This window comes from Oryctolagus cuniculus, chromosome 12 (genome assembly GCF_964237555.1).
Source record: "Oryctolagus cuniculus chromosome 12, mOryCun1.1, whole genome shotgun sequence".
NCBI lineage: Eukaryota > Metazoa > Chordata > Mammalia > Lagomorpha > Leporidae > Oryctolagus > Oryctolagus cuniculus.
In genome coordinates, this window is record NC_091443.1 from 32554622 (window position 1) to 32573388 (window position 18767).

Below are 18767 nucleotides of genomic sequence, written 5' to 3' on the forward strand. Positions count from 1 at the left end.
ATGTTTTCCTTGCATGGTTTCAGTATTTGAACACCCAGTTAAAAGAATTGTCTGAAATTTCATCTTGTTAACAAGTCTAAAATTAAGATATCAACTCTGTGGAAGTCTCTCCAGAATCTCATAGTAAACTTCCTTCTTTATTTCTTCATCTTTTTGAAAAACAATAAGCCCAAATGTGATACACATGAAACAACATGTTTGTGTCAGTTGTAGGGAAAACAAGTATGCTAATAATCCATGATAAATTTTCCTTTCTTTTTTAATTGAAAGCTATGTGAAGTTGAGACTAATATGCCAATGTAATGGTTAAAAACCAAGCTTCAGAAAAGAAACTCTGAATTAAAATTCTACTTCTGCTTCCTTATTTGTATTTAAAGTATTTTCCCTTGATGCATTTGTTTCTTTAACCTACAAAAGTGGGTACTCTTAGTATCAAAGATTTTCAAGAAGAGTAAATAAGTTTGTATATATTTTTGTGCACATATATGTGTTCTCATACATTCCTGAAACGGGTGACACACTATTTTACAGTGTTATTGATAGTGTTAAATGTTAAACTTAATGATATTTTAAAATATCATTATAATCATTATTTGACTTTTTAAGCTTACTTTGTCACAATGTCTCCTCATATTCTGAGTATTCTCATATTCTGTTTAAGATCTTCATTATTCCACTCCACTATACTGCAGTGTAGTATCTCCCAGTGCATTTTCCTTCTGTATCAATTTGAAGCCTATGAATTTAGATTCTTGAAAGAAGTTGGTAATGCAAATTTCTTCTGGGAGAATAATTCCTATGAAAGATAAAGGCAGGTCAGGGAAGCAGGACTGAATAGATTAGTTCTTAATTCTTCACTACAGGCTGCCCCCTGGGAAAGGGATGATGAAAAAAATAGAAATGAAGCCGAGCGTTCTGACAGCTGTGCAGATCTGACAATGATCTTGACCAATGTAATGGGGAAATTTGGAACAAAGATTGTACCAGGAGGAATCTAACATATGCAGAAATGGCTAGTTCTTAGTGAACCATGCCCTCAGCCATGACCCAAAGGTTGCCCAGAAAGAACAGCATTGTGGATTGAATGCTATGGCATCTTCACAAAACAATGCAGCTGGAAACTGGCATCAAATTCGACTCCCCAACAATGCATTCACTGAAAAAAAAAAAAAAAACAACTGAACAGCATTTACCTATGCATACCAAATCTTTCTAATGTCCTGTGAGCCTTAATGCTTCCCTCACACAACTACTGGTAAACTAAAAGGTAGATTATAACATTCCAAAATCAATTAAAACAACTGGAAGCTAAAATCAAAATTCTAAGCGTATTAGAAAAGATCTCTGTATACGTCTTTGTCCCTATTCACTAATTTGCTTTAACTGTTAGTTTGATATTAAAAGAAAAGCTCTAAAATCAATGTGGCTTCTGATACATAACACTGTTTCAAGCCTAGTTGCATTTGGATTTCCTCTTACTGTGCCCATTTCCGTGAGTTCTTCATTGATTAATATTCATCTCATAAGTAATTTCCTCCAATAATCTTATCTATACGACACCAGATTGTATTAGCCACCCTCCTCTGACTTCCTATAGTGCCACATAGATATTAGTAGACAGAGGTAAAGTGACTCTATTAGATGTTATTTCATGTTATGTGAAAATATCATGATTTTTCTGAAACAAAGGTCATTATTGTTGAGCAGGAGATGCTAAGACGTGATGTCAGAGTAAGAAATGAAACAGAAAAGCATAAGAAGAACAATTATACGACAATAGCAGACCTTTCAAAAGTACAATAGTGGGATGATAATCCATTCTTTGGATGTGTGCAGTTCTGTTAAGATAAGTAATTTACAGAGTTTTTTAAAGACTTTTATCTGCATATCAACAAGAATTTGGGAGATGATTAAAATTGTATGTCATTATCACTGATTTTATCATTGTGGCATTGTAAGAAAAATAACATTGGGAAATTCATGGTGTTGCTGTTATTGTTTTCTTTCAGTACAGTTCCTCTCCCAAATAATAATGTGTGCAGATTGAAAACTCAATTTTGTCACAGTGTATTTGGTGGGACAAAAAGGATTAGTAGAGAATATGAGAATTTTTGAGTAATGAACCATGCTAGCCTAACTCAGAATAAAGAGAATTCTTCAATGATAAATTCCAAGAGGATAGGCATGATTTTTTTTAACATAACACACCATCTCTAGGAATTAATATTGTGCTTGTGCACAGTAGTATTGAATGAACTGATACATGAATGAAATGGCAAAGGAATCATATTCTTAGATTTGTGTTGAGCTTCAGAAATTCTGTAGTGACATTGGTTTCAAATGTGCTAGACACAACTTAAAATAGTGATGCAGAAACTCAAAATAGGAAAATGATGTATAACATAGCAACCAATAAATTCACTTTGTGAATCCAAGTAAATACTCTTTGTGACTTCAAGGAGGGAATTATGAGCTACATCTATCCAAAAAGTGAAATAACTTTGAAAAAAATTGAAAAAGGAAATGTATTATTTTATATCTAGAGAGTCAGTTTTATCATTTTTATTGTCATTTATATATAGGCATGGAGATTAAACTATAATGGCCCATGGGAAAATGGATTTCAGTTGAATAATTCAGTATGAACCCATTTATGCAGAAGTAAGGGAATTTTTTTAAAGCAAGAGATGAAAAAAAGCCACACGAATTCATCTAAGATGTATGAATTTGTGGCAGACACTTCTTAATTTTCCACTGAAAAATTGGCTTTATGATTTAAAATAATTTAATTCCAAGAAGAAATCCCACATTTTATCTTATTCAGGGAGAGGGCTGACCCATAAATGAACTGTTTACTCAGAGGGGAAAAGATGTCATGGGGTTTTCTCTCCTACTAGCAGATAGAACATGCAGGCTTATTTCACTCCTCCACTTTACCAGTTTATCACAGAGTGGAATCAGCCTCTTGGAGGACCTGCTTCAGCAGACTTTGTTAGCAACTTCTTTTTGTTTGTTTGTTTGTTTAAGATTCATTTATTTGAAAGGCAGAGTTACAGAGAGGCAGAGGCAGAGAGAGAGAGAGAGAGAGAGAGAGAGAGAGAGAGAAGAGTCTTCCGGCCGGCGCCGCGGCTCACTAGGCTAATCCTCCGCCTAGCGGCGCCGGCACACCGGGTTCTAGTCCCGGTTGGGGCGCCGGATTCTGTCCCGGTTGCCCCTCTTCCAGGCCAGCTCTCTGCTGTGGCCAGGGAGTGCAGTGGAGGATGGCCCAAGTGTTTGGGCCCTGCACCCCGTGGGAGACCAGGAAAAGCACCTGGCTCCTGGCTCCTGCCATCGGATCAGTGCAGTGCGCCGGCCGCAGCACGCTGGCTGCGGCGGCCATTGGAGGGTGAACCAACGGCAAAGGAAGACCTTTCTCTCTGTCTCTCTCTCTCTCACTGTCCACTCTGCCTGTCAAAAAAAAAAAAAAAAAGAAGAGTCTTCCATCTGCTGGTTCACTCCCTGAATGGCCACAACAGCCAGAGGTGAGTGAATGAATCCGAAGCCAGGATCCTGGAGCTTCTTCAGGGTCTCCCATGCGAGTGCAGGGGCCCAAGGACATGGGTCATCTTCCACTGGTTTCCCAAGCCATAGCAGAGAGCTGGACTGGAAGTGGAGCAGTGGAGACTCCAACTGGGGCCCACATGGGATGTCACCACTGCAGGTTGTGGCTTTACTTGGCAGTGCCACAGCACCAGCCCCCATATTAGCAACTTCTTAACGATCATCTATCTTAGTGCTTGATCAGCCAGAAAGTAGTTTATCAAATTTCACCTCACTTCCATGACTCTATTACTGTAGTGGCATTCTAGATTTTTATGATATCATACATTGTATCAAGTATGATGATTTTATTTAAATTTGATCTAGAAGTAAGTTAATAGTTTAAGATAATGTAATAGATGATATATGGAGAATGGGAGCCAATTGATGCTATAAAAGTATCCTGAGAAGATCATTTTAAAATTGGCATTTGAGTTTATAAAAAGGTAATTAAATAACAAATTTATTCAGCTATAATGAATATTTGATTGGCTTTCAGAGATAATTGCCCTCTATCAGGGTCATAGCATTAACATGAAAATTAGTCATTATCTTCTCAGTGAGAATCAGAAAGAAATCTCCATTAAACATTTTGAAGGGAGTTTTCAATGAAGTAACTATGCATACTGTTGACATTACATAATGACTGCAAAATGTCTCCTCAAATACACTTTATATTTTCATCCTAAAATCACATTTTATTTTCATAGAAAATGGCTTAAATTACATAAAAAACATATATGTGTATTTATTCCTATAATTAGACTAACAGATGAAATTACAAAAAAATCAATAACTGTTATATTGATATGTTCATTGTGTATTATTAGTTGTTCCTGTTTAGCAGTTCTTATCTTTTTGATGTCTATTGATGAAATATTTGGGAGAAGTAATTTAAAAACTAAATCTTATACATTAAAAGGTAATTTCTTAAAAATATAAATAATATAGCTAAATAGACGTAGATGACCATAAGAAATTAAGTATTGATCTTGAACCTGATCTAGGGTTATGAAAACTGAGTGAAATATTGATCTCGCCAGTAAAACTAATATGCTAGAATTATATGTCAAACTGTAGCAGAAAATCATCAACTGAGGCATGGAAGATGGAGGGAAATTCCATATGATGACACATTTTCTGTAATACTTCTTAGGTAAATTAACTGTATAACTTAGAAATAGAGTAACAGAACACCTTAAAGCAATTACAACATGAAGGTAAAATGACACTTCTACATGAAGTTTTATAGAGAAATACTTCAACAACAACACATATCTGAAATACAGCCTTTGAAATCTAGCAGCTAATGATAATTACAAACTTACAACACAGATAAGAAAGATTCAGATAGGAAATTAACACTTAGAATAAGTTAGAACTATTAAAATAATGACAGATATGAGAAGTAGCACTTAATGAAATTGAATGCAGGAGTGCAAATCATGATTATAATAATATACTTCATTCCCATGTCAAGGTAGTGCTATAGCATTTAGGTATAGAAGAGTAAGTGATACTATTTTTTTAAATGTACTACCATAAAACTCTCTATATCGTCTTAGTAGTGTATCTGAAATATTATTCATCTTTTATGACATAGCTTAAATAGCTCTAACTGGTTGCACCAAGCAAGATCAGCCTTAGTTACTTCTGATCTCAATTTGTCTTCTGTCTACAGCTTGATAAAGCAATATTTTACAAGTCTGCTAGTATCATATTTCAAAAACTCTGCTTATTTTACACTAAATAATAACACTAACTTCTGGTTATATTAAAATCAAGTGATAATGTAGTACTAGATCACTGAATTGAAAGTATATTACTCTTATTGATATGTAAAGTGATAGTATCATAGTCTTTGGAGATTTAGATTTTCTGAAATTCGATAATAAATGTACACATCTGTATTCATCACCAGACAATAGCCCCCAGGTGTCAGATCTACATCTTTTTCTTTTTAAGATTTATTTATGTATTTGAAAGAGTTACAGGGGGAGGAGGGAGAAACAGAGAGAGAGAGATGGCTTCCATCTGCTGGTTCACTAACCAGATGACTACAAAGGGGGCTGCACCAGGCTGAAGACAGGAGCCAGGGGTTTCATCCAAGTCTCCCACATATTATGGGTGGCAGGGTCCCAACACTTGAGATATCTTCTGCTCATTTCCACAGGACATTAGCAAGGAGCTGGATCATAAGTGGAGAATTGAAACATGAACCAATGCCCGTATGGGCTGTTGGCAACACAAGCATTGATTAGAGCTCAAGAATTTTTCCATATCATAGATGAACAACATATGGTTGGGTGGTGGTTCCTTATCATTATCAGTTTAAAATTAATAAGATCAAATCTTAATAACTAGCTATCAGCCAAAAGGACACAGAGCCTCTATAACAGTAAGATAAAGACAATAATACGTGTCCCTGATCCAGGTTATTAAAACATATTTGAGTAAGCATCATTATTCAAAACATTAATAAGCAAAAAAGAACAGGTTCATGTATCAGGGGAAATAATATATGTTCTCTCAATATATGCTATTTATATTATGTATTACTTATATATATTTATATAGCCAATATAAATCAACAGATGACAAAATATAGAAATATTTTTAAAATTTGCAGAGATGTTTCTTCAACTCAATGAAGCCCAGTCACTTGTTAATCAGTCAATTTAACAATTTAATATTTTGGTGGCTTCATCCACTGCACCATAATGCCAGCCCCTCTTTTCCTCTTTGAATTCCCTTTTTCAAATGTTTTCACTGTCTGTCAGCAGCCAAACACTCCACCTCTTTGCCTCCTCCCTCCTTTCTGAGAGGTCCTTCTTTTACCTCACAGTGAAAATACACAGTAACTCGTATCTTTTAGCTTTCCAGCATAAAAATGCACCTGTTTTCCTCCTAACACCTGTACTTTGGTTATTATTTTCTTAAAACTTTATTTTAAAAAATCTTTATTCTGTCTTACATATTAAATATTTCATCCTTTAATGGATCTTTCTCATCAGCTTTTAAAAATAGTGAGTCTAGGGCTGGCGCCGTGGCTTACTTGGTTAATCCTCCACCTGAGTCGCCCACATGCCATATGGGCGCTAGGTTCTAGTCCCAGTTGTTCCTCTTCCAGTCCAGCTCTCTGCTGTGGCCTGGGAAAGCAGTGGAGTATGGCCCAGGTGTTTGGGCCCCTGCAACCACGTGGGAGACTGGGAGGAAGCGCCTGGCTCCTGGCTTCCGATCAGCATAGCTGTGGCCGTGGTGGCCATTTGGAGGGTGAACCAATGGAAGGAAGACCTTTCTCTCTCTATCTCTCTCTCTCACTGTCTAACTCTGTCAAATTAAAAAAAATAAAAAAAAAATAGTGAGTCTATTAAATATATCTCCCATATTAAAAAAAGTAACCTCGTCATTGATCTGGCATCTATCTTACTGTCCTTTCTCGCACTCACCACTGTCAAATTTTTCAAGAAATTTCTTTCCATTTCTTATCTCTGAGCCCTCATCAGTGACTCATTCATTCATTTGCTGCTTCTGGGGTCTACCTCCATTATTCCACTGAAATCCCTTTTAGAATCCCCTTGTAGAATTCTCTTATAGAAAATCCCTTGTAGAATTCCCAATGGCTTTTATGTCAATAAATGGAATGGGCATTGCTCAGTCTCCTATTTACTCAAACTTCAAGTAGTACCTGACAAGGGATCATCACTTCCTTGAAACAATATCTACTATAATCCTTTAAAAGAAATTTAAAGGCATTAAATGTAGCAATCTGAACTTTTTCAGGGATTCTCCTGCAAACCTTATCCTTTCTAGAAACTTAGGCATTATACTTGTCACCTAACTTTCATCTCCCATTTCCAACCTACCACCATAAGTCTCAATGTCATGTTTAACTCTTCATGTTCAATATTGCATTTGTAGTCCAATCCATCACTATCCTTTGCTGGGACTATAGCAGCAGCTAACTGCTTTTCCCAAATCCACTCTGGACTCTACAAATCTATCCTTCACCTTACCCACAGAACATATTTTTCAAAGTAAAATTGATCATTTTATTTTCTTACTTAAAACCCTGTAGTGACTTATTATTGGTTTTAAAACAAAAGCCAAATCTTAATTGACCCTGTAACTCTTCTTTCTACCTATTACACTATATTTGCATGTTGCATTTTTATGCAGAAAATCATGTTTGTTAATAAAGTGAGAACTTTAAAAAGAAAATCACACTAAGTTGCTGATTCAAATAAAGTCTGCTAATTGTAGATAATAAGACAATTTTTCTCCAGCAACCTATATTTTTTGTAATACTCCTCTCTTTTGTTCTCTTGGTGACTAAAATTTTAAAAATTTATTTGGGAACTATCAAGGAATACATTGATTGAAAATTGCAACCACCTATATTGTATACCTGCTAAAAATGTTGAGAACAAAACATGTTCATTCCTAAATACTAATGAGGAGTCAAATGGGTTAATACTTTGGAAATTAGGGTGGATAACCCAAAGGTTATCCTTTTTAAGGTCAGAAATGCCTGCCTGCCTGCCTGCCCACTCCGTGGGAGCTTCCAGTTTTATCATAAGAATAGCAAAGGAATTGAGACTCCATCCTTCTAAGCTCCCAGTTTGTTAAAACAAATTAGGTATCCCACCCTTGTGATGGCTCTTTTGTTTTATCATGCACAACTTTGTAATTGAATGTCAATCAAAATTATGCTTAAAAACTCCACTGCCAGGGACCACTTTGGGTTTTTTCCTTGCTTGGAAGCCCTCTTCCATGCCTCTCTGGCTTGAGGTCTTTGTCTCTCATAAATCTTGCTTTCAAATCTCTCTGCTTGTCTGCTTGGAAATTCTTCTTCTATGTAATACAAAGAACTGAGGTAATAATATATTCTCTGCTGCCATTTCCTGTTGCACTAATATTATATCAAGTGTAAAAAATAAAGAGAAAGGGAAGGCATTCGGCCTAGCAGTTAAGACGCCAGTTGGAACTCCTGCATCTCATATCAGAGTACCTGGGTTTCATACCCAGCCCCTGCTCTTGACCCCAGCTTCCTGCCCTGAGAGTCTGCTGTGATGGATTAGGTCATTGGGTTCCTGCCACCCATATCAGAGACCTGGATTGAGTTCCAGCTTCTGGCTTCAGCCCCAAACCAGCCCCAGCTGTTGAAGTTGTTTGGGGAATAAACCAGCACTTGTAAGCTCTGTCTCTCAAATAAATTAATATAAAAAAGGAAAAGACAGAACTATGTAATGTATTTATCAAACTGGTTATTTTTAAAACTAAAATGGAGATTTAGTCATATTTTAGTTTGAAAACATCATAAAAATCTTTTTGGACTTAAGGTTTATGTATGTGTTATATTACCCAAAAGAAATGATTTTGATGCATGCAATATTTTTAATTAAGTACTTATTAAATTATTCATGAGGTAGTTTTAAATAGTTTCAGTCATGTCCTATCAACTTAATTATCATATAGTTACTGTTAGTAAAATGGTACCATCTTCCTAGCCCAGCCTGGATTACTAGAAGTCAGGTGACCAAATGGCCCGATCACAAGTGTCTGTGCCACCCCCACCCTAACGGGATTTGCTGTTCCCACTTCCTTACCTCTGCAAAGCTATATAAAGACCTGTTCTCCCAGTATAGGCTATTGTTCTCTCGTGCACAGGGAGGCAGCCTGTCAGGTTTCCCCCACCTGACAATAAATCTTTTTCCTTACTCAGGTGTTTGGTGTGTTTTGTGGTGATGAAGTGGGTAGGCACATAGGTTAAAATCAATTTGGTTTGTGAGCTGGAAGACCACGCCTTCACCATGCCCCTGTGTGACCTCATCCCCCTACCTGCCCAGACCTGCGTGCCAACCAGCCAATCAGGTTAATTAACCACTCCCCTTTGGAAGCGGGTTAAAAGCCTGGGGCACAGTGTGTCCAGCCCCCGGCTCTTCTTCCCTGGCCTCTTGTCAGGAGGGGGCTTGCTGTAGCCCCGCACCTCCTGGGCACATGGCCATGTGCTCTAGGCTTCCTGGCCTAGATGCTCTTCCATGTGGCTGGGTCCTGGTGCTTGGTATGAACCCCTATTTACCTCTCTCTAAAATAAAGCTTTCACTCTTCTATGCATCTTTTTCACTAAATAAAAGCTTAAAACGTACCATGCTGCCTCGTTTATCCGTGCCGGTATTTAGAATTCTTCTCTAAATATTAGGCAATAACCCTCTTGGGCTTATTAATATTGGGGATTTAGTAATAAGCTTGTGGTGAAATCGTATGGTACCCCAAATTCTGGTAGCACCTGTGGCACCTCGGATAGCATTTCTAGGGAACTTTAAGGGCCACATTTTAGTGTAAATTTTAGGGGGTCTTTTCTGATTTCAGTGACCTCTCATTGGTGCAGGAACTTGAGACCAGGTTCTACCATTGACCTTGCTCTCCCCTTTGGGGGGGGGGGTGTAAGTTGCTTCAGGAACCTGGACTTTTGCCAACCACAAAACTCACCCTGGACCACCTCCTTCACCACCAAACCCTTTGAAATCTCCATCCACACACTGGCTCTTCAAAATTCCTGAGGAAAGACAGGGCAGGTAGAGAATCCTCTCATTGGAACTCTCTGTGTGACTTCTCCTTGAAGTCCTGGTACCAGGCACCACAACTCATATGATCTCATGCCTCTATGGACTCTGTCCCAGCAACAGTGGGTGTGGGTGACAACTCAATCCCCTGTTTCCCTTCTGTGGGCTATGCCCTGGGCTCCAGTGGGTGCATGGTTGATGACCCCACCATCTGTTCCCATATCCTTCCATTGGATGGCCGTGATCTTGGGGACACCTGATATCCACCAGTCTGACTCTATAGGTCACCATGGCAGCTTGGTCCTGCATTCTATCTGCTCCTACTCTCAGTTGTCTCCTACCTTGCCAACCCATCCAAATGGCTACTTAACAACATGCTTAAACCCAACATTATTAGGATCTCTACCACTTCTATGAGCATTTGGAAAAATATAAGGTGATCTATGTCTAAGCTTTCAATCTCTGCTCAAACTCTTAATTTCTAAAGCTCTCAGTAAAAGGCCAAAACTCCAGTTCTCACTGTCTCGTTCACTGTACTTCCCCCTCCCAGCTGGGAATTCTAAGCTCCTGCTCACCCTTATCTCAGAACCAGCCCTTGTCCATGTCTACTCCCCCTGCCTTATCTATTATCCTCTCCAGCACCCTCCTCCCTGAGAAGCAAAGGCAAGCTTGGAAACAGGCCGGGCCACCTCCATGCCATCTCCCTCCAGCCCTGGTCCTCCAACTGGTCTCTGCCCTCACCATCCTGATCCAATTTTATCATAAGAATAGCAAGGGAGTGGCGATTCCATCCTTTTTAACTCATTTTACTGTACACAAGTCACCTGCCCCACCCTTTGATGGCTCTTTGTTCTATCATGAGCAAGCCAGATAGGATAAAGGATTGCAAATCAAGTCTTATGATGGGTTTTGTCCCCATCTTGCAACTGAATATCAAGCTGACTTTGGCAGGTCTCCTCCATTCCTACAAACTTGATTTCCTGGTCCCATTAGCAAGCATTTACTAGTTATTTCATCGGTTGGCTCTGGGTTATAGTCTAATCATCCCATTTGCAGACAGGCAGTTTTTCGATCCAGACTCCCATTAGATACATACAGTCCGTATGTAGCCTGAACTTATGTAGACAATTTTCAGCATGTCTCAGGTATCCCCTCTCTTCTTAAGTTCCCTCTTTTGGGTCACTTCTGTCTGGTTCTCCCTATGTAGTATATACTGCAGAGGAGGTTTATTGGGAGAATTTTATTCCCCCACTATGCTTTATTGTAACTTCACCTGCCTAGTCACTAACCTACATTGGAACCAGAGCTGGCACTCTCTAGCTTAAAAACACCTTTGCTAAGGCTCTTACCCTGAAGGTTCATTGTTGAAATCAGGCTTATTAGATAAGACTCAAGGTTAAGGTTAAAAATAGAACAATTTTTTTCTTCAAGTAGGGGAACAAACTGACAGTATATATTTGACCAGGCAGAGGCCCAGTCTAGCACACTACTGGTAAAGGGAACTGATCACTCCCTGCACGTGCTATTCTGACAAACATATACCCAAGGTTACAGGCATGGAAGGCTGAGTGAACGTGGGTAATACGTGCTGATCCCACGCTCACATTCTTCTCTGTGGGCTTCAGTGCATGTCTGGACACCACAGACAGTAAGAAAGTTTTGAGAGACATATTGACCCCTGAACTTAAAGAAAAATGCCTCATCTTTTATACACTATTATCTGGCCTGGTTGATGTGTCATTCGTTAGCTCTGTGTTAACAGCCAAAACTGTCTCTCTCTTCCTAAACCTTCATCCTCCATTCTTCCACTCCCTCTTTTTTAACCTAGCCACTTTGGCAACTCTTCTGCCCTGCACCAAGAGGGCCATGAATCCCTGAGAGAAATTTCAGAAACTCTATACACATATATCTCTCTCAGTCTATGTGAGATAATGATCAAGACTACTGGTCCTTCAAACCAGCAGGCTCACTGGGTTAATTACTATTTCCAGACAAATCTCCTTGTCCATAATTGCCCCTTATTCTATCACCTATCAGATTCTCCTTAGGAGTCTCTGGAGGGGTGCCCATCTGCTCTGATGGATGCCCTCTCCCATTAAACCTAACATAATGGTAAACAATAACTTGCCAAACTTATTTTGCAATTTGTTTTAACATGTTTCTGATGATTTAGAAATGGGTAATCAGTACTTGATGAAGCAGCAGTGGGTAACCAGTACTCATTATAGCCCCTATGGTGAATTTTGCAGTCTCTAGTTTAATGTCACTGATTTATAGTTAAGAGTTTCATAAAAGGAGTAGAATCCCATATGAATGCAATTTTGACCTTAATTCAGATAACACCCATCCAGGTGTTATTGCTAAATGTAACTTGGGTAAAGGCAGATGAGATAAATGTGTCTGAATATAAACATTGATATTCTTAGCATCTTATATTCTATAAAAGGACTATTTGGGTTTACCACCATGTTTTCATAAATTGTCCATGTGAAAATAGTTCAACACCACTTGAAAGTAACTGAGGCTGATATTCAATGTGTTCTGTTATTTAGAAAATGTTGTCTTAATTTGGAGATTTCTAAAGGGTTATTTCAAAATGTAAATCAAAGAAATCAGCAGGTGGAAAGCAAAAGCTATTATTTGACATAGAACTAGAATCTGGTCCTCTGTTAAAGCAATGAGGTTTTCACAATATTTTGAAATCGTCTTAAAAATCTGTTTAAAACCTGTAGTTTCTTGTTTTAATAGTCTTGTTTAATTGGTGACTCTCAGTTTTCTAGCCAGCTTCAGTAAGCTATTTTTGTCTTCCCTAGTTTTGAGTCTGATAAAATTGTTCCAAGTTATGGGATATGATTCCATGCACTAGCTCCTAAATTTAAGGTCTTATTTCTGATTTTTGGAATGGCCAAAGAGACAGAGATTTTGTTTTCTATTAAAGTAATCTATTATGTTCTCTTAATGTCTCTGTTAAGTTCTGATTGTTTAAAACAGCTGAGTTTTTAATTAAGAGTTATGGATTGTTTGAATTTATGCTTATTGTATAACATTTGAGAAATCACCTTGTAACAATGATCAAATCTGGTCTATATTATGTCATGCTGTTAAGGGATCCTATTTCTGCCAGATATTTTAAACCTCCTTGGCATCCTTGACAGGCATTCAGAAAAAAAATCAAATTCCCAATTTCTTTGGACTTTGATATTTTCAATTGGGCCACTGGAAATATAAAAGGATATATGTCTCTCATCTTGTAGAGACACTGACTAATCAGGCTATTTGGATTATATTACAAGTACTGTCAAAATGTAAAGTGGTGCTAAATTTTAAGTTATGATAATGTAAAATGCTACTGATAAAAATGTCCAAAAGTTAAAAAGTCGAATGATCTTGTGGTACCAGACATGATGGTTATCTTAAAGAGAAAGGCCCAAAGGCCTAAAGGCGATAAATGGTTTTTAAAATCCTAGATAGACTTTTAGTTTAGACCATCAAAGATTAAAGTTGGGACTTGAGCAACCCGTTTACTTGCATCTTCTTAAGTTTCCTCTGGTCTCTTTTAACAATACCAAGAGGAAAAGAAAGGTAGGTAGCAGAAGCAATGTAAAGATAGGGGGCAGGCCAATTGATGGGTGCTCTACACAGTGATCTGCCATCAAGGAGACCCAACAGGCCAATCCACTGCATTGGTTTATATAGAAAGCCAGGGCTTCAGAAGTCAGCTCATGAAGAGCCCTGGCAGCTCTGCCAGCCAAGAATTAGACCACTGAAAACATAACTATCCTGGAGTCAAAGGACACCCAGGTCAGAGCTGCAGACCTTGTTGGCTCTAAGCTGAAAAACTCTTCATTCTGCCCAACCTCCAAAGTAACCACCACTACTGAGGAGATGGCCAAGTAGGGTCAGCAACATTGCAAGCTGAACTGTAAATTTCCTGTTAGAGATGCCACCTGCCTTTACCAGGCCAGGTCTACTCCCAGGCCAGCTAGGTGATGGAAGTCAACAGGGTGCCTTCCTCAAGGAGGTTAACACCTCTCTTGTGATGTACTCCATGTACAGAGATAAATAGGCCTAGGCTTCATGACTGGAAAGGCCTTAAAACCCACCTGATAATTATCAAGATCTTCTGTCAATTTCTATTTGCCTCTCAATGGGAGAGCTCACTCATGGTTTAGAGAGCACCTTCCCTAGGTCCTCTAATTATGACTCTGTCCTTTGTTCTAGACCCTCTCTATCCCACTTGAGGTCTCATTCCTTTGTAATCACACCCTATACTCTTATTTATTTTTGTTTTTTTTTTTTTGACAGGCAGAGTGGACAGTGAGAGAGAGAGAGAGACAGAGAGAAAGGTCTTCCTTTGCCGTTGGTTCATCCTCCAATGGCTGCTGTGACCATAGCACTGCAGCCGGCGCACCACACTGATCCGATGGCAGGAGCCAGGTGCTTCTCCTGGTCTCCCATGCGGGTGCAGGGCCCAAGGACTTGGGCCATCCTCCACTGCACTCCCTGGCCACAGCAGAGAGCTGGCCTGGAAGAGGGGCAACCGGAACTAGAACTTGGTGTGCCAGCGCCGCAAGGCGGAGGATTAGCCTGTTGAGCTGCTGCACCAGCACACCCTATACTCTTACATCAATGGCTCTACTCTGGACCTCTGTGTATTGATAGTCCTCCCTCTTCCCCCTTAACATTATATGATTATTCAGAACTGTCCTTTTTTATCTAATTATTTTATTTATTTGAAAGGCAAAGTTACACAGAGGTAGAGAGAGAGAGTCTTCCATCTGCTGGTTCACCTCCCAAATGGCCACAACAGCCGGAGCTGGGCTGATCCGATCCGAAGCCAGGAGTCTACTCTGGGTCTTCCATGTGGGTGCAGAGGCCCAAGGACTTGGACCATCTTCTTCTTCTTTCTCAGGACATAGCAGAGAGCTGGATCAGAAGTGGAGCAGCCAGGACTAACTGGCACCTATATGGGATGCTGGCACTGCAGGAGGTGGCTTTACCTGCTATGCCACAGCACCGGCCCCTCAGAATTTTTTCTACAAACTCCTCCTCTCTCCCTCCCTGTGGAGCCCCTTGATCACTTGGTTAATGGCACTTCTAGGACCACTGGCTGCTATTCTCACCCTGGCTTTTATACTACATTGTCTGTTTAAGTGTTTACAGAAAGTGATAATGGAGTGAACCAAACCCTTCACCAACAAGGCAGTCAAGCAAATGCTACTACAGGAATATACTGGGCTTCCCACCTAGGACATCACAACTTTAAATATAGCACCATTCCAGCAGAGAGTAACTCATCAACCCCTGTCAGCAGGAAGCAGCTCTAGAAGATAGATCATCTTCCCTCCACCCCTCCTGGACCTTTGGGGCTGATGAAATCCCATACTATAAAAAAACAAAAAGCTCCAGCCCTTCCTATTTATGCAGACGCTGGGAAGCCAATTGCTAGATGGCTCAAGTAATAGGGTTCCTGCCACCCATGTGGGAGACCTGGCTTGGCTTTTGCCTGGTTCAGCCCTGTCAATTGAAGGCAGTTGAGCAGTGAACCAGCAGATTGGAGTATTTTCTTTCTCTCTCTCTGCCTTTTTGAAAATTATATATTTATATAAAGGGAACAAATTTCTGTGTTTCATATATACAGCTTTAAGAGCATAATGATACTTCAGACCCTACCCTTACTCACTAACTCCCACTCTCCATCCTTATTCTTTATTATTTTTCTTTTAATTTTTACAGTGACATACTTTTAATTTACTTTATAATCACAAGCTTAACTTTCCACTGAATAAATAATTCAACAAATAGTAAGTAAAAGAACCACTGTTACTTGAGAGTATAGACAAGGGCTATAAAGAATTATCAAATCTCAAAATGTCAATTTTACTCCTATACATTCCTTTTTTGTACTCTGTATATTAGTTACCATAAATTAAGGAAAACATGATATTTGTCATTTGGGGACTGGCTTATTTCACTAAGCAAGGTGGTCTCCAGTTGCATCAATTTTGTTGCAAAAAAAAGACAGGATTTCATTCTTTTTATGGCTGAGTAGTATTCCATCATGTATATGTACAGCAATCTCTTTATCCACTCATCAGTTGATGGACACATCTTATATTTTTAGTTCATCTGCTATAAACATGGGGGTGCAGATAACTCTTTCATATGCTGATTTCATCTTATTTGGCTAAAGTCCCAGGAGTAGAATCACTGGGTCATGTGGTATATCTATTTTCAGCTTTCTGAGGACTCTCTATGCTGTCTTCCATAATGGTTGTACTAGTTTACATTCTCACCAATAGTGGATTAGGGGACCTGTGGGCAGGTCATCAGCCTTTGTTTACACTTAAACATATGGATGGAGACTTCCCCGCACAGACAATTAGACTAAGGAGATTCCAGGAAGAGGCAGGAAGAACCTTAACTCACTGCTAAACCTCTCACAAGAGATGATATAGATAATCAGTCACACCTGAAACCTGCATTTATCACCTAAGTGTTTTATTGTACCCTTGTAATCAATAATTAAGAACCTTATCAGGAACTCTTTGTAACCTTAAAAGCCTTTTTGATATGTAAATCTTTTGTACTTCTTCTTGTAAACAACTGGTCATGTTTAAATACTACTGGATTTGTTCAGTAAAGGAGCCTTGATCAGGACTTGTCTTGGCTCCATTCTTTGCGTCCTTGTCCCTGCATTCCCACTCTCTGTTTCAGGAAACCCAGTTCTTTGTGCTGCAGGCCAGCACAGGGACCTTTTCCCCACAGCCTCACCAGCATTTATTTTGTGATTTTTAGATGATAGCCATTCCAACTGGGGTGAGGTAAAACCTCACTGTTTTAATTTTCATTTCCTTGTTGGCTAGTGACCTGGAATCTTTTCATATGTCTGTTGGACATTTGTATTTCATCCTTTGAAAAATATCTGTTTATATCTTTAGTCCATTTTTTAAGCTGTATTGCTTGTTTTGTTGTTGAGTTTCTTTTTTTTTTTTTTTTGACAGGCAGAGTGGACAGTGAGAGAGAGAGACAGAGAGAAAGGTCTTCCTTTGCCGTTGGTTCACCCTCCAATGGCCGCCGCGGCCGGCGCGCTGCGGCCGGCGCACCGCACCGATCCGATGGCAGGAGCCAGGAGCCAGGTGCTTTTCCTGGTCTCCCATGGGGTGCAGGGCCCAAGCACCTGGGCCATCCTCCACTGCACTCCCGGGCCACAGCAGAGGGCTGGCCTGGAAGAGGGGCAACCGGGACAGAATCCGGCGCCCCGACCGGGACTAGAACCCGGTGTGCCGGCGCCGCTAGGCAGAGGATTAGCCTAGTGAGCCGCGGCGCCGGCTGTTGTTGAGTTTCTTGAGCTCCTTATGTGACCTCTATATTAATCCTTAATCAGATGTATAATTTGAAAATATTTCCTCTCATATTGTCAGTTGCGTCTTTACTTTGTTGAGTGCTTCCTCAAATAATTAAACAAAAATTTTAAACATAGACAGGAGATCTAAACAGAAATTTCTCAAAGGTGAACATACATATTTGCTACATATACATGAAAAAATGCTGAATATCACTAATCATCAGGGAGATACAAATCTAAACCACAATGATATCATACCACTGAATTTAGAAAGGCTTTTATCAAAAAGACCAAAGATAACAAGCAGTGGCAAAGATGGAGAGGAAAAAGGAACATGTACACATTGTTGTAAGAATGTAAATTAGTACATTTTGGAATAACAATATGGAGCTTCTTCAAAAAATTAAAAATAGAACTAACATTAAATCCTGCAGTTTCTCTAAAAAATTAATAAATATATTGCAGAGATGTCTGCACTCATGTTTATTGCAATATTATTAACAATAGCCAAGAAATGGAAATAATCTGTCCATCGACACATGAATGAATACATAAAATCTCGATTTACAGGTAAAGAAATACTATTGAGCCATAAGAAATGTTGAATTCCTATAATTTGCAATAATGTGGATGGAATTATAGGTCATTACTTTAAGTGAAATAACCAGGCACAGGAAGATAAATGCCACATTATTTTACTCTTATCTGGAATTTATGAATCTGGATGTCATAGACATTGAAAGAGGAATAATGTTTACTGCAGACTTGGAAGAGCAAGAGGAAGGGAGAGATGAGACAAGTCAGTCAATGTGTACTAAGTTGTAGTTAAGAAAAATAAACCCTGGCATTCTAACTGTGCAACAGGGTAAATGATAATGATAATTTATATTTCAAAAGCAAGAGAATAAATTATTTTGAAAGTGGTCACCACAAATAATTGAGGTGATAAATATGATTATCCTGATTTGAATGTGTCTCAATGTATACATGAACAGAAACATCACATGGTATCCATAAATATGTAAATGTTTTATGTATCTATCAGCTTAAGAAAAGCAAAGGAAATGAATAAACAAAAAAGAAATCTTGAAGACGCAGAGTATACTAGAACTCAGAGAATAAATAAATTTGTAAATAGATAATACTGGAGGACAAAAGAAATTGAGGCAAACTAGGCTTTACTTGGATCAATACACAGCCTCAAAAAAGGGCAGTCCCTGTTTTCATAGGGAGGAACTGTTGGCAATCTATCTCATTTCCCTTTTGGTCTCCAA